The 24222-nt window shown below is 36.3% G+C and overlaps 1 long non-coding RNA gene across 1 annotated transcript; it reads left to right on the top strand.

Moving 5' to 3' along the window:
* The first annotated feature begins 283 nt into the window (after positions 1-283).
* Positions 284-14104, top strand: LOC129047018 (uncharacterized). Its single transcript, XR_008508952.1, has 3 exons — positions 284-342; positions 7261-7348; positions 14028-14104. It is a non-coding gene; the product is annotated as an uncharacterized LOC129047018 (long non-coding RNA).
* The last annotated feature ends 10118 nt before the right edge of the window (positions 14105-24222 follow it).

Here is a 24222-nt window from a genome sequence, read left to right as displayed (position 1 = left end):
CATGGGAAGATATTGAGTTCAGTGATTCTGTTATGCCATAAAGTAAAGAACACATTTTCTTTTATAACTTTAAAAGTTGTGCATGATGAACTTACATAAGAATTCTTCCTCTTACTGGGAAAGGTATTTGCTGCAAATGGCAGAATGGGAGAAACTTTTATGAATCTAGCACAAGGATTTTGAGAATTAATTCTAGGCATTGTGAAAAAGGCAATGATGCGATAAATGAAAAATATTTCTCCTTTTCTTTTCCTGAGGTTTGCCATAGAAAAGAAAATGGAAAATTTAGATGAAAACAGAAATGAAAGTGTTTCTGTGAAATATTTTCACTTGAAATGAGCGGTAAGACATTTCTAGTATATTATTTAAAGAATTTCATTTGTCTTTCATCTTTAGAAAATGTAAGTCTGGAAATAGTCAAACTGATATTTTCTAAAATATATATTTTGGAATAGGTTTGGTTTTGGCCCTTAGCATTATGTTGTGCAATTTATGTCATGATCAATACATGTAAGTACAACACAATCATTTGGCAATTTTGCTCTCAAATTGTGAGCTTCTATGCCTGTGCTGTAATTGTACAAGTCTAATTATTGCAAGGAATATCTCAAGCTTGTTACAGGAAGGTGTGAGAAAAGAAGCTACTTTTTGGAAAAAAAAAAGAAAAACACCACAACCTACTAAAAACAATCAACCAACAACAACAAAACCCCAAAAAAAACAAAAAAAACCACCACCACTGACACCCTGAGTGTCTTTCTGCCCTTCTCCAGCATGGGTTCCAGAGCCATCTGGGAAAAGAGTGTGAGAATAAGAGGGCACAAGGCATTCTTCTTTTTGCCCAGAACCACTGGATTTTCTCAAGCACTCTTGTCTACTGTCCAGGTTTGCCATGCAGGTTGTGCATGACTTAAAGAGTTCTTTGTCATAACAAATGAAATGAGAAGGAGATAGGACAGTTGTCCATGAAAATGGGAGCTGGAACATTGTCCTGAAGTAAATTATATAAGGTGGTAAAGTCTCACTGGGCACGTCCTAAAATATCCCCCAAAAAAAAGATTTGCTTTAGCTAACATCTTTTTGATCAAAGGATAGAGCCATTTCAAAATAATGTACTCTGATAGAGATTCTACCTCTTAGAACTAGAAAGTATGTTTGATCTTCTTTGCTTTGTCTTACTTTAAAACCCAAAAATTTCGGTTTAGGTTTCAATTTATGCTGTAAGTACAGAGATTTCAATGGAGAAGAATGTAGTGCCTAATAAACCAAAAGCAAGACACATCTTTGTCAGGAATGTTTTATTTAGTGTTTGCAGAAGTGTCATTATACAGGTGGGAGAGAAGTGTGCTTTTTTTCATTCCTTGCATCCATCTGCATTTCTTGTTCTTGTGGGACTCTAGGAGTTAGAGCAACAGCTCAAAGGCAAAACAACAAAAGGCCTGACTGGAAGTAAACATTGCATAGGGAAGTATTTTTCCATGAGAATAGTGTTGAAACACTCAGCCCCAAAATATTTGCTGAAGGAAATGTAAAATAAGAAAAGTAATAGCTAAACAAGCAAAGACACTTGGAAAGTAGGGAATGAACTGACCTATGGCATGGGGAACATTAAAAAGCAAATGAGCAGAACTTCAGCTACTGAATATCAGTGCAAGCCCAAAGTTGGGAAGCTCATGCAGTAATTAAGGAAGTGCAATTATTTTTCCTGCATATTACCTAAATTCTAGGGACATCACTACATTTTCAAAATGCACTGCTTAAAAAAATGATCTTTTTTTTAAGATCATTTAAAAAGACAGCCTGTTTCATTTAATACCCTCCACAAAATAAGAGAGTGCAGCAGCAGTCTGAGGGGAATATGGCAGAGGGAACCTTTTAAGGTATCAAATAGTGATGAGCTGGGGAAAAAATTACTTCGGAGAGGGATAGTCTGAAAAAATCTTCCCATCATAGTAGGTTCATGTCTGAACAGCCCACACTGCTTCGCAGTCCCAGGGCTAGTTTCTGTTCCTGAATCATTCCTCCAGGCATGGGTAGAGACCTGATTTCTTGTGAGACTCAATGCAGTGGATTTCATTTGAACCATGCTTGTTTGTAGCAATCCTTTCTTCATGTTGACTTTATTTTGTAAAGGCAAAAGGCCACCTCCCCCAAAATCCCCTTTTTGACAATCATGGCATTCAAAAGAGGGGAAAATCTATACTTTCTCTCTTGGCTGAAAAATACTATTGTGTAAATTTTGAAAAATGAATTGAACTCAACTTCAAATTCCTATTTGGAAGAGCTCTGCTGCTGCTAGACATATTTCCTGCTTTTTGGTGGGATGGTAAAAGAAAACGGAAAACAATTCCCCAATGTCTAACATATAATTTGTAAACAGGCTAAACTGCTTGTATTCTGTGTTCCTGTTTCATAATTCTTCTGCATTTGTATTCAAAGGCAACTCTTCAATATCTTACCAGGGGTAATATTTTGTCTTAAAATATTAATAAGGGAAAAACACATATTCCAAAGAAAGGTGTTGGTAACTTTACATTACCTCTCCTAAACAGTACAATGAAACCATTTGTTAATAATATTAAAATGAGAACAATTCAACCCAATGATTACTGAAAATGGCCTCAAGCAGAGCTGAAATATTGATTCAGTGGGAAGTTAGGTGCTCTTCATTATTTCATCTTTCAATAGCAGCTGAAAACACTTACTGCTTTGGTAAATTAGCCAGGGTAGGATGAGCACAATCAAAAATCCTGAAAAAATAAATCAAGCCAAAAAATACTAATCTGCATCCCATAATTAAATATAATTTATGTTCTATCTTTTTACTATTTTGTTATATTAAGGGCATTCTTCTGACTAAGAGAAAGAGAAATCTGAATCAAAGATGCTAACCTGTAAAGGTCTTTTTTCCAAAGGCAAGCTTGGATTTCTCAGTTGATCCACTTTCCAGCAAGCTTGGCCTGATCTGTTTGCACTGGCAGAAGAACTGGTGGTATTTTTGCTAAATTTGTTTGAGCTATGTCAGAACAACTGATTCCTTGCTGGCATGCTATTGTCAACAGAAGAGTTTTGCAGAAAGGTGATCCTGCTTTTATACTCACAGAATTTTGACATGAAAACTCTGCTTCACTGCACTACAAGTTATGTGTACACCTTCTCACTTCATCTGAGATCTGAATGAGAGTAAAAGCAACCAATAGTTCAGAAGAAAAATAGATTAATAATTTAATGTTCTTCTTACAACTTAGATTACATCTGAAAAAAAGATGCATTGTATCCCATGTGGTTGATTGTTTTTTCTCTTGTTTTGTTTTGCTCTTTGAATGTCCAGCTTCAACTGAACCCTTCTAAGGTCTTGGTTTGTATAAATCCCTCAAACCAAGGGTTGCCGAAGAAAAAATTAATGTGGAGTGAAGTAGAATTTATGTTTCATTAGCTCGCAGTTCTCATATTTCTATTTCAATGCATGCTCTTTTTTATTATTATAAGAAAACATCACACAATTCCCAACGCTGTATGACCTATGCTATTGATTATTTTGTATATCTTCATCTTACCACCCTTCTGTACAAAGCACACAAGGGAGATTAGAGATATTTTACTTATATCAGCTTCTCCAAAGCCCTCACGGGAAATTATGGTTGGCCATTTCCAAGTACAGTGATTTCTGCTACCCTTTTGTGAATAATGCTGTTCACAAATTTACAGAGGCAGAAATGAGCAACCATTATTCCAAAACTGCTTCCATCAGTTTTTTAATTAAAACTAAACTCTATAGTTTTTTTGTTTATTAAAAGGTATTCATGTTTTAATATTTTCTTACATATCAAAATTACTGAGCATATCCACTCAGTAATTTTCTTGAGAATCCAAGAGATACATGAACACAGACAGGCTATTTACATGCTGTGTGTTAAATATTGAACACATTCTTATTTACTTTGTCAGATTGATGAAAGTGTGGCTGTCGTCTGCTAGACAGAAAGCCCTGGTACCCTAACTTGAAAAATATATTCATCACAAGTGGACAAATAGTGGTTCTCCCTAAATCATTTAGAGTCAGATTCTTACAGAGCCCAAACTGATGGAGTGAATGTTTGCAGTCATCCTCAGATGTCTGTTCTTTTTTGGGAAGTGCACTGTTAAATGGGAAAAAAAAAAAAAAACCCAAACAAAACAAAACGGTTGTTTCCTCACCACATTCTGGTAAGGAAATAAAATTGATGGGCTCTCTGGCATGCTGTATCTAAAAATTTGAAGAAACAGGGGCAGCAGCAGCAGATTGATTTCAAAATGTATGTTAAATACTAATTTGTGTCAGGATATTTTATCTCTTCCTTCTTCTGTTCCCCACAATCTTTTTTTCACAGCATGCTCACACAGCAGAAGATAATAATTAAACTACTGTGCATTGTCTGTCACTGACACACATTAGAAAATTATGAAATAAGACTGAAGTTTAGCCAAAATTAACTTTGAGAAACTCAGGGTTTTTTTCATTAGTTTTACTGTGAATTTAAGTCATATAAAAGGTGATAGTTTATTAAAGCTGAACAGAGTATTGCAATTTCTCTTCTACAAAGGATTCAGAAGTTTTGAAATTTGTTTTCTTCTCAACTTGAAACAGATTTCTTTTTTCCTGTTAAAAAAGTCTGATATTAAAAAATATAAATATATATTTTTTAAATCAGTCCACTCTGATCATTTTAAAACAAATTTTTTGTGATGCATTGAAAGAGAGCCAGAAACCCTCAATGGAGAAGTTTACCACTTCTGTCCTCTGAATTTCTCAGACTGCAGTATTTTTAACTCAAGTGGACTAGTCTGACAGCTAGATGTTGGAAGTGTTAGGATTCCCATCTGAGCCCATAATAATAAATCATGGAAATCCAGGGAGGAAAAAAGTCTATTTGAGAAGAGGTGAAATAGGCTAATTGGCTTGTTGAATATCTCTCAGAAAGGGTCTTGTCAACATTTCTTTTCTCTTTCCTGCTGGGAGTTTGACCAGGAGACCTCATCTGTGTGGTGAAGGGGAGCAGTGTCCTTCCTCCTTGGTGCTGGGCTGCAATACCCTTTTTGCTGATGACTGGAATAACTGTGGTGTCCTTAGGGTTCATCCCAGTTTTTAGTGTCCACAGACAGGACCTTTAAGGGATATAGCATGTTCAGAATGCATGTTTCTAATTGTAGATGTAATTTAGCAGTCTATAATGAACATATTTCAACAAATTAAATTTCAGTGACAAATGTAATTTTTTGCTCCAGTCTCCTCTGCAAATTTCTCCATCTTTTCATTCATTGGAATCCACAATAATACTGATTGCTTAAAAGTATGTTTACATAGTTCTCATTGTATACCATACAAAAATGCATTTAGCAAAGTCTTCATGCCTGGAATAGTTAAGCCAACATTTGAGCATCTCCAAGTACATATTTAGAAAAGATCTGTAAGCAAGGAGTCCACTTTTGGTTTCACAGACAGCAAACCGAGGCACAAAAAATAACATGCTCATACATATGCAAATGCTGCAGAAAATTCTGGGATTAAATTTAAGTGTGCTCAGAGCTTTCAAAAACTCTGGGTTAGAGTATCAACCAGATCTTGCAGTTTTGGCATGGTTTCCCAGTTCCAAACAAAGAGAAATGTCTCTATAGTCACTGAAGGACATCACACAGTATTCTGTTTAATTATTCTAAAATCCCTTGATATCAGGAGAAAAAGTTGTCATCTAGGACTTAAACCAAAACAGGACTTTGAAAAGAAATGTTTGAACTATGGGAGTGATTTATCACTGGATGCTCTTCCTGGCTTCCAGGATGAGGGACATTTCCTTGTATTTGTCTCCTAGTACTGGACAAGACAGGGTGAAGATGAAGGGTGAGTATTTTAAGCTTTCCTGGGAAAACACTACGATTGTTCCATTTTTTTGAATGAAACAAAATATGCTGTGCTGTAGGAACCTAAAATATAGAGTTTAACTTTGAGTGTAGCATGGTGTATCGACACCCTTTTGAGCAGTTATAATACCAGAATGTTAAAAATTTATCTGGGCCTTGATTTCAGTGTCTGAGCACAGAATTGTCTTTTCTTCCTTCTTTCCTCATCATAGCTCATTTGTAAGTATTATAGATAATCACCAAACAAAATGCCAAACTCTTAGCTCGTTGTCTGAGTTCTTTGTTCCATAATTATATGTGAAAACTAAACTCATGGTTAGAGATGCAGTACTCTGTTATCAGTGCAACCAAACACAGAAGGGAGATTTATAGCATGCCTGGTGTTACAAATTACTTACACATGAAAGGAAGAAGAAATAGCTAATAGTGGGACTAGCTATTAAGTGTACAGCTATTCTTTCATGGCTAGGATCCCACATAGGGCTATCCACCACAGTTCAAAGCTTTCACCCACTAGTGTGTTATTTACTTTCACATTTGTCATGTGTTCATGCTCTTTTCTCTCTCCTGAGAAAAGTATGAGCAGCGCATGTTTTGCTTCCACATTTTAATTGCCTCAGGGAAAGAATCTGACACAGATACAAAAACATTTGAATTCATCTTTCTCCAACTGTTCTTGGAAAAGAAACTAACATGTTTATACAATACAGGACAGACTTGGCAACTGTTACATGGATGGTGCCTTCCCACAGATCATACAGTGCCTCAGTCTATTAATGACCTATACTCGTTCAGCAGTGCCCTTGGAAAACTTCTGCTGCTAGCAAATGCTGAATCAGAAACACTCCCAAAACAAATCTGGTGTAAATTAACTTAATTATCTTAAGCTTCCAGGAGCCTGGGGATTTGCAACAAAGTATTTATAAAAGCTGAAAAACAAGAAGTGAGTAAAAAAATTAGCACATCTTCCCATATGAGCAATAAACAAATCTTAATCATTCAAGTCTCATGTATGTATAACCAACAAGGATGTTAATATATATTGCAGGCTGAAACAGAGTTATTTGCTTCTTACCAGAGTTAATAAAAGGTCCCAGGGTCAGGTCCTGGTTCTTGGAAGCCAAGGGGAGCTGTATATAGTTCAGTGGTCATGAATATTATCTTTCTGTCTGCAACATCTCTCACATTCTTCCATTAACCTATCATTTCCATTGACTTTAGCAAAAGACTTTTAAAGAATTTTTCCCTATTTCTTAATAAACCAGGTAGCAATATCTAATAACTCTCCCCATATCTATGCTGTATGTTTATTTTGTCTAAGTCTAACTGTGTGCTGTAACTCATTTTCCTCTTTCTATACAGCTGGAGACGCCTGGAGATGCAAGAGGCTGAACCAAGCTGGAGCTTTGTTTTACACACAATGGGGACAGACTGTGGGACATTTTTCCAGGTAACATTGATGCCATGAATGAGAATCATAACTGCCACAGAGCAGGTAAATGAGGAGTTGCATTTCCCTTACTTTTAGTATAATGGGAAGCAGCATAATAGAAAACAGGAGAATCATTTGTGTATCCATCTGGGATGTATAGCCTAAAGAAGGGTCTCTCAGTTAAGCAAGTGCCCATCACGTGATGTGATACAATAAAGCGGCTGGGTTTTTTTTTTTTCCTTGTGAGAACACTACAATTACAATATTTTCAGATGTCTCAATATCTTTCTTCCCTCAAAACATTTAACTCCCTGAAAATAAGTAAAAAACCCCCAAGCCTGGAAGATCAAGTTAAAATGCTCTCATAACCCCTATCAAATTCTAGGTAAATAGCTCCAAATCAAACCAATGCAAAAAAGAAAGTTAATTTTATGAGACTGGGAAGGAAATTCTTAAGGTGAGGTATTTGGAATAAACATTTCTTTCTATTGCTTCACTCCATAACCTAAAGTCAGATTAACCTACTGAGAAATAATAACCTGTGGTTTGGGGAATGTTTTCTTGGGCCTGTTGAGCTGTTTGTGGAGGTTTTCTGCATTTTGGAGCAGACTAAAGGGATGGTCATCTTTCTATCTGAATGATGTTTCATGGAAGAAAGAGAGGGCTTGGGTATATTTGCATTTTCTGAATTGGCCTCTATCAATGCCTTTAATTCTCACTGTATTTCTCTAAGTCATGCCCTATCTTTGTGAGTGACAAAGGCCATTAGTTGAACAACCATAACAACTCATTACCTTAATTAAGGTGACTATTTAATATGTCAAAGTCTAAATTTTCTAATAGGTATCATTAACATGGTATTATGCATTCCTTGAACATTCCCAGTATCCCTCCAGCATAAGGTTTCTGATTCAGCCAGAAGATGAAGGGTTTTCTGATATCAATGTTTGAATAGTCTCAAAAGTAACCTTAATAACCTATTCCATCCCTCACTGCCCATTCATTAGTCCTGCTTTTATCTCCTATCTTTTATGTCACCTCTTGGAACAATGAGGAAGAAATTGATACTCTGCCCTGGAGAATAGAGTATTGCTTCCTCTCCACTAGGATGTGTTCATTTCACAGATATCTATCATACTATTTCTTCTCCTAAAAAGCAAATGGTACAGTCATATCATTATTCATTTCTCATTTGTAAAATATCATAAAGTATCCACGTGCAAGGTCCTGCAGCTGGGTTGGGATGAAGGGATTGAAAGAGATTGCAGGAGAAGGACTTGGCTTTACCTTTAGATGAGAAATTGACCCTGAGCCAGTAACAGATGCTTACAGCCCAGAAAGCCAACCCTGTCCTGGGCTATCCTCTATGTAAAGAAGTGGCCAGCATGTCAACGGAGGTGATCCTGACCCTCTTGTCAGGACACCCCTTTAGGATCACTCCCTCCAGTTCTGGGGTCCTCAGCAGATGTAGATCTCTTGGAGTGGGTTCAGTGCAGGGCCATGTACACGGTCAGTGGGATGGAGCATCTCTTTATGAAGACAGGTTGAGAGCTGGGAGTTCTCAGCCTGCAGAAGAGAAAGTTCTGGGGAGATCCTTTTGCAGCCTTTCAGTACTTAAAGGGGGCTTGTAGGAAAGATGGAGAGAAACTTTTTACAGATCCTGTTACAATAGGGCAAAGCAGGTCTTAAATGAAGAGAAGTTAAACTAGATATAAGGAAGAAATTTTTTTGCAATGAGGGTGGTGAAACACTGAAATGAGTTGCCCAGCAAAGTGGCAATTATCACATCTGATAATTTTCAAGATTAAGTTGTACAGGGCTCTGACTAACTTGATCTAGTTGAAAATGTTCCTGCTTATTGCTGGGGACAGAGTTGGACTAGATGATCCTTAAAAATCCCTTCCAATCCAAAGTATTCTATGATAATAAGATCATTTTAGCATATTCCTTTGACCAATACATCCAGACCTGCACTGGTAATCAGGATTCAACTCCTGTCTTGACACTTGTGAATATTTACACAAACAAATATGCATGTATTATGTATTTTTGTGTTTGTGTAGTTTATAGTACAGCTGAGGCTGAAGGAGGTTTACAAGCGCACAAAAAAAATTTAAGAATTTTTGAAAAATCCAAAGTCAAAATATGTTTCTTTTAAACAAATATGTTATTTCAAGCAAACCCTTGATTTTGTCATTGAAGTACTTTTAGGGAAGTTATATTGAACTCACAGATTATGTCTGCACAGGCATCCTCTTTAACTAGGACCAGAACTCTTACAAAGTCATTTTTACTTCCAAAGAGGCTGGCCAGCACCTACCTCACTTATTTGTCCAAACACCTGACTATACCTTATTTCACAATACTCTGAGCTCATGTTCATCCAAAAATTGAAGGTTTTTTACAATAAAATTAAACAATTTACATTTGTATAATGCTGCCCATCTGGTAATCTCAAAATGCAGAAAAACATTAATTAAGCCTCAGAAGTTTTTGGAAGATAATGAAGCTAAATATATTTCTTTAGTAATTAATCCTTCCTTTATTTCATTCCCAGATGTGCATAGGTCCACTTAAGTTAATATTTCAGACAATGATTTTCCTGCATTCCCATCTTGGATAAGCTCTTTTTGGTCTATATAAATGCATCAGTTAGTATGGAACTGCACAAGAGATACGTTAGCAGTAGAGGGAAGTGTTCCTTCTTACGCAAAGATGATTTCCCAACCACCACTTCAGTGGCTCAGTATAAATCCTTTTACCTTTTCTGTATTGGTTAGTAACATGCCTGCCCTTCATCTTTGGTATCTAAAGAAAGAAGAGATTTTATTCACAGCAGTGAAGAAACTGAGAAAATAATAATCCTTACATATAAGCTAGTCCAGCCCACATTTCACCCAGAAGGTTTTTGCCAGGAGCTGCCCATCCAAAGCAGTCACATGGGCAATCTGTCATGTCAGTCTGCAATCTGTTGAAAGTCCAATTCTCTCTTCCATGAAACTGTAATAGTAGTCATTTTGTAATATTCCTTAAATTATTTAGCAATGCTTAAACAATGATTCAATGATTGTACTAGGATGATTAAGAGATGACAAGGAACATACAGCAAAAGACAGATCAAATGTCCAGTCCAAAGGGGAAGAAACAAGAACAAAATGTGTGGAATTGTTTAACTCCACAACAAATTAAGTCCCTGGTCATCTCAAGAGCAGAGTTTGAAGTATTTGGATCTATGTAATAAACATAAACGACCTCCTGGTTTCATAACTGGTTTTTGGGAATCTCATTTGACTTTGTTTTTGTTTTGTAAACCTAAGCCAGATTTTCTCAATTTGAGTCAAAAATTTGACTTAAGCATCTTCACTGGCATTCCTCCAAAAGGGTCTTGAAATGACATCAGCAAAATATTTAGCAATATTAAAGAACCTCCAGGTCACCTCTACAATGTCCATTTTTGCCAATTCACCCTGAAACACTGCATAAAACAGCATCTGTTTGCTCTGCTCAGAGTCAGTTAGGAGATAAGAGATTGGCTGGGATACTGAAGGTGATTCTTGAGCTGATTGATAGAGATCACAGAGCCATAGTTCAGGGACTACAGCCAGGTTTAAGTGACAGAAGTGCTCTCAAAGTTATCCACTCAACAGAATCCTTTAGAGGACTGTAATTGTTTTGCTTTATAGACAGCAGAAAACTTATATCTAAACGTGTGGGTCTTCCTATTGTGTCTGATGAATACATTGGGATTTTGAACATAAGAAACAAAAATTAAATCAGTTTTTTAACAAGTCTAACATGCTGATTGACAATGAAATCAGACGCTACCATAAGGGAACAGCAAAAGGAACTGAACTTTTGAACCCAAGTATCTTAAATAAAGATCAATGGTAGGGCAATGTTTAAAACTCAGAACCTAGAGAAATAAAAGCAGGAGTATTTCACTGTCATTTAGCTGGGAACAGAACAAATTAAAACAGTTCTTTATTAGTTTTCTTTTTACACAGAAGAGCTGAGTTTTGGGGATAGTTCAGATTTAAATGGATTGAAGAAGGAGGAAAGCCAGAAAGTTTTTATGGAAGATATTACACACTACCAGTGGTAGGAGACAAAGGAAGGCTGAGGTACTTTTGAAGATACTGAACTTTAGAGGCAACTGTTTTGCAAGCCTCACTTCATTTGTGCAGATAGAGAGATTGCTGAATTGCCTTTTCCACTTTGTCTTGCTTTAGAATTTTATTCTTTTACTGTGATGGACATAAGGGTATAACTTATCTGCAAAGGCAAACAGAAGGATGGCCCATATTTTGGAATCAGCTAGTAAACACCACCTGAGAAAAGGCAGGCTGGGGGCATGTACATGTCAGTGCCACATCAGTGAAAATCCCATTGTATAAAGAGAGGGATCTGCTTCAACCCAGGATCTCTCATTGATTTATTTAGTGATAGGGATGCTGTCTGTGCCTGTGATGTGCTTTTCAGCTTTGGGAGCCCCTCAGATGTGTGATGACAATTCATCCTTGAAATCTTGGCTTGGATGAGTCATTCAGTTCTTTCTCTTCATTTAAATGTACAGAACAAGGGACATTCTACCTTCATGTCCATTGCCCTCTGGGTTTGCTCTGCCTCATGCACACTGACAATATTCTTTATGTCTTTATCTGTCCAGCACATCAGAGCTCACTGCCAGCCTTGAATATGCATATATCCCACTGACTCACAGATTTTCTTCTTTTTATGGGTCATTATAGATTTTCCTCTCTCACACAGATCTGCTGTGTGGTCTCCTTTCCAGTTAGCCCTCCCCACCCACAAGTTACCCCAGGCCTTTCCAGCTATGTCAGAGTTTTCCTAGGGACCTGTTGTGCCCTCCTGTTCCTGGGCACACAGTACAAGTAAGCTGTGCTGAGGTCTCTGAGCAGGGCACTGGAGTGTGTGTCCTGTTGGCCTGCAGGCCAGAGTAGGAACAGCTTCCCCCAAAACTCCATTCATCAGCTGTGTGAGAAGAGCAGAGTATCCAGAGGTATTGAGTTCAGATTTGCTGTATAGTTGGTCTAATGTCCAGGAAATACACTATGGCTGTGTCCATTTTTAGTTAAAATTCAAACATCTGTTATAGGAATTCATAACCATAATTAAATGTAAATTCCAGGGTATTTTCCCACTCTAGTAAAAATAGGTAAGTACATTAGGTCAGCAAACACCTGCCCTTACCAGGAAGGAATGAGATATAAGGAATCTCTGTTTTTCAGATAAAAGATCACAGCTGATTATTGCTGAAATATCTTAGAATTTGCAATAATTTTTCTTTTAACTTTCATCTCACAGGGAACCTCACACACCCTTTAAGTGGTTCCCTTTTGTTCTAGGATAATTTCAGAAATGCACATGAGCTGGCATCATACGATTGTGTAATTGCTGCAATTAATTTTTCCAGTCTGTTTGGGCCTTACTGACAAGAAGACAAGCTGTTTTATTTCTTTCCTCTTTGAGGATATCGTAGCATGAGAGAAAAACACCAGGCATAATGAGACAGAATTATATTATAAATCCTCAGAGGGAAATATATTTTCTCAAAATTCTTGGCACAGAACTTTGCAGAATGACCTAGTTGGTAAGAGGCGAGAAACAAAAAGTTAAGTAGCATAGTGTAAACAAAATCCTGCCCTAAGGAACATTAAACTGAAAAAAACCCTGCAATTATCACTGAGGCATTATCCCCTTCACATTTCTCCTGTCTTTCACGCAGATATCTTTAAATTATGGAATGTCTGATTTCATTTTCCAGTGATTGGGGTAGGACTACAATCCACTGTCTTTTTTGCCTTATTTTGGGTTTGTATACTCCTCACACATGACAGTCCTAATCTAGAACCAGCCTGCCCAAAATATATTTAATTTCTGAACCCCAGCATGGCAATAATAGCTTCTCATGAAGTCTAAAAAAATTTACTTTTCAGTAGATAATATACATACCTCCAGTCATGTAGTTGTATCCCAAATAACAAGGGTATTTTCATTATACCCACTGCCACAAATTTATTGCTAAATTGTAATTTGGCTTCTGCAATAAGACTGCACATAAAATGATCTCACATGAATATTCTGCAGGCTGCTTGAAATGCATTTTTTAAATGTCTCTTGAAATAAAAAGTGCATTTGGGTGAATTAATCAATAGCAATAGAATAGTGGGAGAAATGCAAACATTTCTCCTATTTCTGTTTTAAATACCTTTTCAAAATGAAAGATATCAGGACTTCCCTCATCATTATCTTTAAAGGTCAGTTAGAAAAAAGAATCAAATTTAAGCTGATGAAAAATTGAAGATAATAAAGGTTACCTCCTATTAGGCACTCAGGAAAAGATCAGAGATGTAGCTTGTCCAATGCTCCATTGAAGGAATTCTACTCCTAATTAAAGCAATGCCAAAAACTAATGATTTGAATAACACAAGGGCAAAACCACAAGCTATTAAAAAACCTCAAACATTCATAGCTGAGATGACCAACAAGAAAAAGACTTCCATATGTCAGACACATGGTGGGACTCTTGGGGCTGTCCTGTGCCAGGAGTTGGACTTCAATAATCTTTATGGGTCCCTTGCAACACAGGATAATCTGTGACTCTACTTGCTTATATAGAATAAATAAGATTCTATTTGTTTATGTGGAATAAATTGATTGCCACATTCTTTCCCAGCTTTATTGTTGACCATGGATTTGATGGATCTTACCCTTAGATGGTGCAGGGATAATGTCTCCTGCTCAGTATCCAACACAAGAGATGTTAATCAGGTTTGTGGATTTTACTGTGTATGTATGTGACTCAGCTAAAAATACAAAGGATTTATGGCATATGTGCTCCACTTTGATCTGAGAAGTAGAATGATTGTGATTAATACTGATATCACTGAATGCATTTCCAGCAGAGTTAACACTTATTGTTTTGTGTTAAGTATAAGTCTGAGGATGAAAAAATTCAATTTTCTCTCACAGAATATATAACAAAAATTAACATCCAGAGAGGGAGGGCAATTGCTAAGTCCACAAATTTGTGTAAGTTTCTAACTCAATTTTAGATAAACTTCATTCTCATGAAACTGATTACCTTCAAACTGCTGGAGGTCAAGAAGGTCCATGGCAGAATTAAGCTTTGATAAAGACTCAATGAGGTGACATTCAGTAAAAAATCGTTTGTCTTTTTTCAAAAATTAATATTGTTCCTGAGGTCTGTAAAACCGAAAGTAGAGAAAAAAGGTTACAGACATAAAACCATGGCAGGGAAGCAACGAAAAGCAGAGAGTTTTCTCTAGAACCTGAGTCTAGATCTTTCCAGAAGCTCAGGGTTGTCTCTCAGAGGTGTCAGGGAAAAAAAAAAAGTCTTATCCTCCAAGGGCACCATTTAGAATTGACTGCATCACCGAGGCCTCTGTTTTGAGCTAAACTAAAGCTGCTAAACAAAGACCTCCTTGGTCACGCCAGTCAGGGGAAGTTGCTTTATAACCAATTTTTTTTTTCCTGTCTTTTCCATTTGCTGGCAGTTTTACACATTCTACTTTATGACTCAATAAATCCAGCTTTTAAAGTGATACCTGTCTTTATTTTCTCTGGTGAAGTCACTAGTAGAAAAAAACTGAAGCAAATCTTTATCTTTCGCATTGATCCCATAATTACAAGCAAGCCTTCTGGAAGAAGCAGTATTTTGGTCACCCTTCACCTGGAGTAATCTTAAAGGCTTTTCTTGATTTGAGAATGGTTCAGTGGAAGACAGTTACCACCTACTGCCAGTGTAAAAGTCCAGCACACATCTGTCCTTTGAAAATTGAAGGATATCTGTAACTTACCTAGTGGTAACGATAGAGAGGTACCAGAAAATATCACCAGAAGCATTTGTAGAGTCTCTGCCATATAAGTTTTTAAAAACATGCAAATGCCTCTTAATAATAATTCTGGTATAAATGACCCTGCTTTGGGCTAAGAATGGGCTAAATTCTATCTCTGCCAGGAAGCTGTTCCTTCACATTTCTCCTTATCGGACATTCTGAAAGATCAGCACACATCTGTATACACATCCCCCTTCAGAATACTTTTCTCTGTGTGACTTACCCAGAAAAAACCAGTCTAAAATGCTGAAATAAGAAAGTAGTACATAAGCTGTTTATCATTTAGCTTACTCAAACCTCCAAGATATAAATAGGCCAAAAGACCCATGGATAATTAACCTTCAGGAAAGCATAAAAAAGGCCAAGGACAACATCACTGAAAATACACAGGATTCTTAACTCCTCCAGGTCAATATCTATCTCTCTACAGCTCTCTCAAGCTTCATTAAGAGGATGAAAGACATGATGCAATATTTAGAGGAGTCCTGATTCTGTAAAATATCCTATTGTCTCTCTAGCTTAGTCTTATCACCTCATACTCAATTATTAAAAAAAAAAAAATCCTGTGAGTGAACTCCTCCCTCCCATATGCATATTGTTTTCACAAAGCTTTTCCCTAATCTCTGAACTCTTTTGGTGTTAGCCCCATGACAGATAACCAGCTTCCACAGAGATTTCTTCTCAGCTAAGATCATAGAGCTTAAGTTTGTCATATCCTACATAACTAAGCCTTCCAGCTAAAGTATATTTATAAAGCTCCAGGCAGACTAGATCCTTTCTTGTATTGTCAACAGATTCATTAAACATGATCATCTATTTATTTCACAGGGTGAGGCTGGGAAATCTCAGAATGTACTTTGTCCTTTCATATAATCACACTATCTTTCCAGCATTAGTGAAGGATTTTTTTTAATTTTATATATAGCTTTAAAAAATTGATAAAACATCTTGAAAAATAGCAATAAGTAAATAAAGAAAATCCAGAAGGAAGCTACAAAATAGAGGGCAAAATTAAAGGGCAGGTTCAGAAGAATAGAAACAATGGAATTTTTTGCAAAGTCTCTGTCTTGGAGGCAAGAGAATTTAGTTCTATTTCTTGTCTCTACTGCTGGCCAGCTAGGTGTGTTAGAAACCTCAGGTGGCTCTCCCCTCACCTCAGTGTAAACCAGCACCAAACTGCCCCTCTTCTGAGTCAATAATGGCCACTCCCTGCTAGGTGGAATATGGAATTCCATCCTATCAAGTCACTGGCATTCACTAGGACAGAACCCAGCTGCAAAACCCAAGGTTGGCTTGTCCTACAGCATCCCTCTATTAATTTTTCTGAGTCTCTCTGAGCCTCTGGCAATTATCAGTTCATGCTGCCCTACACATAGGGTTACTTGGAAATTTGTCATCTGGGCTGGTTTTTTGATCTCAGTGTCTTGGAAAAGCTGCAGCTATGGACCTCCTAATATAGATTTTACAGCCTTATATAGATTTTACAGCCTTATATAGATATTTATCCTTATATAGATTATTTATCCTTATATAGATTTTATATATATCCTTATATATATTTATTATATAAATATTTACTTGTGTGTGAGCTAGATAGGAGAGCCCACATTGCAGTGATCAGAGATCCCTTCTGAATGAGTCTATCACCCAACACACCATCCTATCAAACCCTGTATGCTATGCACTGGTTTTTTGTTGTGTTTGGTTTTTTTCCCTTCTCGATCTCCCCAGTCAATTTAAAGTATAATAATCCATTTACAATATATTGTTTGCATTTACTTATAGTGTGTTTGGAATAATTTCTTTACTTTATCAGGTTTTTGAGACAGAAAATCCAACCAGCCTTCATGAGTCTTGCACATGAGCAGAAATATGGCATTTTTCTCATCTCCAATGTTATTTTCAGTGAAGCACTGACTAAATCTATTTATGCATGCCCAAAAATGTCCATCAATCTCGTTACAATAAAACCCTGTTAAAACTCACAATTTTCTTCTTTGTCTGTAAGCATTTTTTCCTGTTTCAAATATAATTTCAATATATCAAACACCATCTTTTTATAGCCTTTTTAAATAGCTAACCCAGGATTGTCTTGCTCTTTTCACATGGGGAACATAACAAATAGTTTTGCTTTAGCAAATCTGTATATTTTTTTAAAGCAACCTTAGACAAATAATATTATATAAATTATTTTTCCTTATTGCTCTTGCAGAACCTTAATAACTGCTTCCCCTTTTAACACCTTTTACAATCTGACAAATGGACCTTCTAAAAATGGCATATTTTCCCCAGGTGAAAATGTGATTTTCCTTCCTCTGAAATCATAAATAACAGTGTAAAAAGACTATTTTTTTTCCACAACAAATTTGAAGGTCATCTTGTTTAAATTTTGAAATAGATTGAAGCTGAGGACAGGCAAAAAAAAAAAGGTGACTATTTCACCATATGAAAAAAAATGATCTTATGGTCACAGCCTGTACATAAATTAGGGTAATCTAACCCACTGTGAGGTAATAACACAGGTCAAAAATTTTCAGCTATCACCTCAGGTATAAATCTGATTAATCTAACTCAAGCTAGAACATAACTTTTGGGAAGTTGTACACTATGGGCCACTGCATAATACCCCAAGTGCAAGATCTTTCGGGCAGAGACCTCCCACTGCTCAGACAGTGCTCAGTGCAAACAAATCTTGGATAATGTCAATTTTCCTTGACATGAAGACACAGCCTGTTTCTTACCTAGATTTAAGTAAGCTTAAATTTTCTGTCAGACGTTTTTCAACTATGACTTCTTATTCAGGATTCACTGGTGGTGTATATCCAGAATGGACCTGTCTCCACTCTGAGGATACAAAACCACCTTGCTTTGGTGAACTCTTGGGTAATTTGCCACACCAGAAGGGAAAATATTATACCATTAATTGTCCAACAATAATGTTTTTCAGCCACCTTGAACAAGCCACTGTATCTTAGTAAAACTGGACATTACCATGGCACATTTCTGCCTCTTCTTGTGAAAAGTGTCAGTAACTGGGATTTTCCCCAGACTCTATGATATTACATCCGTGTAACTTTTATAATTACTTCAACATTCACCTAAGCTCCCTTTCATTTCCCTAATTTCAATATAATTTGGGGAAAACATATGGAAAAAGAAATTAAAAACTCTCTGGTATGATGGACAATGATTAAAAATTAGGGCCTGCATTTATAATCATGTCTGCAAGTGTGATAAACATTCATTAGACCTTTGTGACTGTAGTTCAAATGTTTGAATAGATCAAAAAGGATCTATTTGGCCCAAAATGCTATTTGAAGTTGAGGAAAGATATCACTGACACTTCTGAACCCAACAAACATCTATATTCATAAAATGAGGTTAGAAATATAACGCGATTATTATCTTATTGAAATTTATTCACAATTATAGTTTGTTTTCTAATTGAAATCTTATTTTGTAAGATTTGCCAGGACCTAATTTTAAAAGTTTTTTTCTAGATTTTTGGCCCTCAGTTGTTTTCCAAGTTTTATTTGCTGAGAGGTTAAATATTTGGCGTTTTGCTCTGCTTGTTTTCAGTTTGGTCAGTGAATTTAAATTTTGTAAATTTTCACAGTGCTAGCTAAACACCAATTGCATTTGAGGTGTACGTGTTTCTCTTTGTGGCAAGGGCAATAGGGAGCTGGAAAGTATTCTGGTTTTGTCAGAATCCTTTCTAAATGTAGTTCACAGGGAGCTACCTCACCTTGTGCATGAAACAGGTGGCTCACATCAATTTTTTGGGAACCTGTTGTGTAAGGATTGCATATAGTGATTTCAGTTGCAATTGTTTGTGTGCTACAACAGAGAAGCACAAGGCCATGGGAGCCATAAAATCTGTGTCCTGCAGGATGGAATTATCAACACTGCAGGAACTTTCTCTAACTCAGAGGAATGCATTCTGCAGGAAAGATATATATTTTAAGTCCAAAGATATGCATGTGTAGGTTAGATTTATATAATTAGGCTCCATGTTTATAATTTTCATACTGAGCAAATACATGTTTAAATCTGATGGTAACATTAAAACACAGGTTAGAATTTTCTTACACTGAAATAATATAATCTTCATAAATTAAGTCTTAATGTCATACAATTAAAAGCGAAGCATAATAATCTAAAATTCTCTCCTATTCATTGAGTCTTTAAAGTGATTACAGGTTCCTTACCCAATACATTGGCCATGGCTACTGCATGACACAAACATATTAGCCAAAGAACATTTATTATAGCTTTTTACAGACCCATGCAACTTTGATTTAAAGTCATGCATTCTAATATGTTTTGACAAGTAAATTGCTTGCCTTTTTTCCTTGATAGCCAACCATATAAATAATGCATGCATAGTAATAGCTAGAGCAATAATGTAAAAGTCAAGTAAGGAGACACATGCAGCATGTTAATGATAAAGGTGCTCTACCCATTTCAAACAGAAAGGAAAAATAAACAACTGTAAAATGTATGAAAGAGAGGATCCAATCCTTAAAAGGCCAGGTTTTAAATCACCATGGTAAGTTCTAATGGTTACTGGAAAGGCATTTAATAAAGTCCATCATAAACAAAAACATTTTGGGAACCTGAAATCCTTTCTCTTCTGAAGGGGGGATTGATTCAGCATGCAGAGGCTGAAGCATGACCAGCAGCAGAAGCACTTCACCATCATCTTCCCCACAGGACAATCCATGGTTTGACTAGGCATGGAGGCTAACAGGAAGCTCTCTAGTCTCCATCTGAAGACCTAAAGAGAAAGAGACATCAATAATTTGCCAAATCTTATTAGTTAGGTGAGACACCAAATAAGTTAGGTGGCCAACTCTGAGAATTATATGGGAATGAAACTATTTTTAATGAACAAAACTTTTATTTTTGTGGTCTGTCATCCCTCTTTAAAAATAACCTTTTACATTTGAACAGGGGGCATGAAATACTGCAAGTCTTTCAGAAGAGCTTGGACATTTTCTGACAAACTCCTTTTTCCATGCCTTAGGGGTTTGACCACAGATTCATTATGAATTATTTAGACTTTAATGATTGCTACAACCAAGTTAGACAAGCACTGCCAATTCAGCCCTTTTCTGTAAGCTACAAATCAGTTGCAAACCTGGCCTGATTTTTTTGTAGTGTTAGTCACGAGACGTTCACTGAGCAATACAGTCAAATTTTGAAGTATCTCCTTTGGAATGATCATGTTCATGGCTAGAAACAACCTTACATTGTTACTTCCCAAGAGCCATGGCACCTGCTGGAAAAGCATAGAAATAATTATGCACTGTCATAGACATTTAGAAGATTTCTTTCTTTCAATTTATTTTCTTAATATAGTGGAATGTAACTTGGTGAAAATTTGTATGCTTTTCACAGAAAACTTATATGTTTTCATCAGGTCATTTCTAAAAAGTAGTCAAAACAGAGAAGACCCCAATTTAAGGTACTGTAAATGTGTTCAAGCAGAATCCTCTAGGTGAGTTCTCAATTCTCAGAAACACAAGCAGTAAAGGAATTCAGCCAATGGGTCCTAGTTTTACAGGGGGCTTTGTATTATTTGATCCATTTAGAAGAAGTTCTTTGCTATCAGATTTTATTTTAACCATGGGAATACAATTCATATTGAAAAGGTAAGTTTTCCACTCACTTTTAAAAAATATTTTATATTTTTTCTTCCTTTCAGGAAAGTCTTGGATTAAATCATTTGTATAAAACCATTGCTCTATCATTCAAACTGTAAGATGTGGTTTTTATTATAGGAATTTTGGTGCCCATTCTTTCCATAATTGGTCCTTTTTAATAAAGGAATATAAAAGAATGTGGTTTAAAATGCAATTATTATTTAAATAACACAACAGATGCAGAGACATCGTCTTTTGTTTTATATTTTTAGTAGCTGCCAGGACTCATTTCTGATCAGTTTATCAGCATGTCATTTAAATGCTCATATTTTCTCAGACAAACTCTATGATTAGCCACTTAAATACCCTCATTTTATTCTTTTAAACAATTGCTATAAAGAGAAAGTCTTTGCTATTTCAGCAAATGATTTGAACATGAATTATGCAAGATGGGTGCTGCAGCTATAAATAATAGGAAAGAACTGATAGGAATGTTTAAAATATATAATTTTATTGAAATCATGTTGAAACACACATACAGCACATTATTCATAATAATGATATTTTAGAAGAAAGAAAGCTTGTGAATTGCAAATATAACCCATCTTTCGTCCTGTCCATTTCTCCCTCCATAAGATAAGGAGCAGGGTGCAAGATGAAAAGGCTCTAACCTGGAGCAGCCTCACATGAACATAAAGTGTGGCACCAAAGTGAAAGAACACAAGACTGTGTGATTGTTCTAAGAATTAAATATCAGAGTTTTACAAATATCACAAATGTGTTTTCTGAAAGTATTTTCTGCCTTCTGACAATCTTTTACAACAAGAGGTCTTGTGTGAGTGTATTTTCATGTCGTTCCTCTTTGGATTCTCCTGAAAAGTTCCTTTTAATGTCATCTACTCTGCAGGTATTTTCAATTCATATTTATATTATTAGGGTATCTTGTAGGCTATGACTACAGCAGCAACTTTCCCAGCCTAAATTTTGACTTGCTAAGGACAGAACAAATTAAATTTATCAGTGGATTTCACTGTTGTCCTGTTGTGGCAACATCAATGGGCCACTTATACTGTTATCATTACATTGTCTAATGAGGAAGAAACATTTTTGCTGAACTTAATCAACAGTAGATCTCACCATGCAGCTCTCTTAACATAGTTTCTGGTTAGGGTTGTAGAGAAAACTATAAATGTGAGCTCCTAACACTCTGCTATTTAGTTAGTAAGATTTTGTCTTTATCTAGCATTAAGACTGTAGATATATTTTTATGAATGAGAATTTATTTTTGCAATGAAGGAAAATTTGCATATTGTCTGTCAGATTTGTGACTGAAGATAGTGCAGAGTTTCAAAAGGGAAATTTTATTGGTCTTTAGAAAAATAACTTGTAACTTGAAAAGTGGATTTTTTTTTTTGCAAGGACCTCTTGACTGACACCAGAACTGCAAGTAGCTTCAAACTTTTTATCTTTTCTAATAAAGTTAAAATTTAAAAGACAAAGGGAAGATCAAAGTTTTTAAGTCTTAATAATGAAGACATTTAAAATTTTGTGATGTGGACCTTAAGTGGCCAAGAGCAAAATATTTGAGATAATATTTCTAAAAGTAGAAGAACTTGCAGTGAGATGAGAAACAGGTGCTGAATTCTCTTGGAACTGAGGGCTGCAGTTGGATCAGAAGTTATTGGGAATCACCCAGATCTTAGAAGTACTGGACTCTGAACCAGTGGAAATGTTTGGTTTTTAGAGGTATCAAAATACCTGTCAGCCAAACCTGCTTACTGTTAAGGTCAATCAAACAACAACAACAGCAATAATAAAAATCCATTTTCTTACCATTGGACAAAGTATAGCTGAGATCAACTGAATTGAATTTAACTGATGCTTCTGATAACAATTATTTAACATTCTAGAGGTCTAGGAACATATGTGAAACAAATTGGCCAGAAAATGAAAATTGCAGCATGGTCAAAAAGGTTTTATTATGATTACAACCCAGTGAATGCAAATACTCTTTGTAAAGTAGCAGAGCCCTTAGGAAGTGTTTAAGAAGCCTCCTGTTACTTGGCAAATTATGAGGTAAAAGAAAAAAAAAAGAAAACTAACTGAATAGGCATAAGAGGAACAAAATTTCCATATCAATTTGCTGAAGTAATGGGAGATCAAACTGAGCTTACTGTACCAGGGAAGAGGAAAACAGCCTGTGTTGTGGGTAACATCTGTGGAGGAAGAAAAATAATGGAGAAAAGTATTTTTTGTTATGGAAAGCACAGAGCCCACTAAAGCACACACATTGGTTCCTGTGTTTTAGCACTGTGCAAAACCTGTGCTGCTTGTGTTAGTCAGAGCCTGTTCAGAACCTAAAATTGGAACAAGCATGTGACAATAGATCCAAACAAGTCCTGCTAGATTTGTTTTTGCCCAAATTACTTTCTCAGTACAGTATTATTATGGGGTTTTTGTTTTTTTGAGAATTATTGATTACATAATGAAAGAAAAAAAGCCAAACCAAACCAATTATTAACTTTGTTGAATTTGACATTATAGTTTTCATTTTCACTAAGACTTTCAGTATAAGGGTTGAGAAAAGTTTTAGGATTGTGGCATAGACATATATGCCTCTGCAAAAGCTCAGCCAAATTAAATTCACAGCTGATTCTGGGATGTAAAGAAAGTATAAATGACAGACTTGATACCTTTCTGAGTGGAACAGAATTTGTGGCGACAGTCGGCCTTGTCTTGAAGGAAAGGCAGAGAATTTGCAGTGTCCTTCTAGAGCAGGCAGAAAATCCTTAAAATCACTACAAGGAGGGGAGTCCATTCTGATGGCAGCAGTGCAGCTTCGTTTAAGGTTGTCTGCCTTGGGGAAAGTAAGGACATGAGTCAAGCCCACCAGGAACAGAGTCACTGCTACCAAGAAGTCTGAGGGTTTCAGTGGCAGAGCTCATACAACTAAGTTACTCCTCTGGAGTGAACTTTGCGGTGCAGCAGGATGACAAAAGCCAGGCATGTCATGGAAAGCTGTTTGCCCAACGAGGAGAGCTGTGGGATCTTTCTTTAAAGCTGACACAAAATGCTAGGAAACCTTTAACCAAGCTCCCTCATTATGAGCTAGCAACATATTAAAATGCAAACATCTACAAAAAGTCCTTACATTAACCCACATGCAAAAATAATCATTTCAAGTATTATTATGAATGTCTATTACAAAAACTCTCCCTGTCTGATCCTCGAGGATTTGAACGGGAACTGTTTTACCAGAATGGTTAGCTTTGCTGTGAATCTCTGGCACAAGGTGAACTCTTTTGATGTTTTGATAATTGTTATGCTATAACACACCTGAAGCCAACATGCTGCTTTGGGAATGGTA

The sequence above is a fragment of the Molothrus ater genome, chromosome 1 (assembly GCF_012460135.2).
Source record: "Molothrus ater isolate BHLD 08-10-18 breed brown headed cowbird chromosome 1, BPBGC_Mater_1.1, whole genome shotgun sequence".
Lineage (NCBI taxonomy): Eukaryota > Metazoa > Chordata > Aves > Passeriformes > Icteridae > Molothrus > Molothrus ater.
The sequence above is the reverse complement of the archived record's forward strand: the minus strand, read 5'-3'. Positions and strand labels throughout refer to the sequence as shown.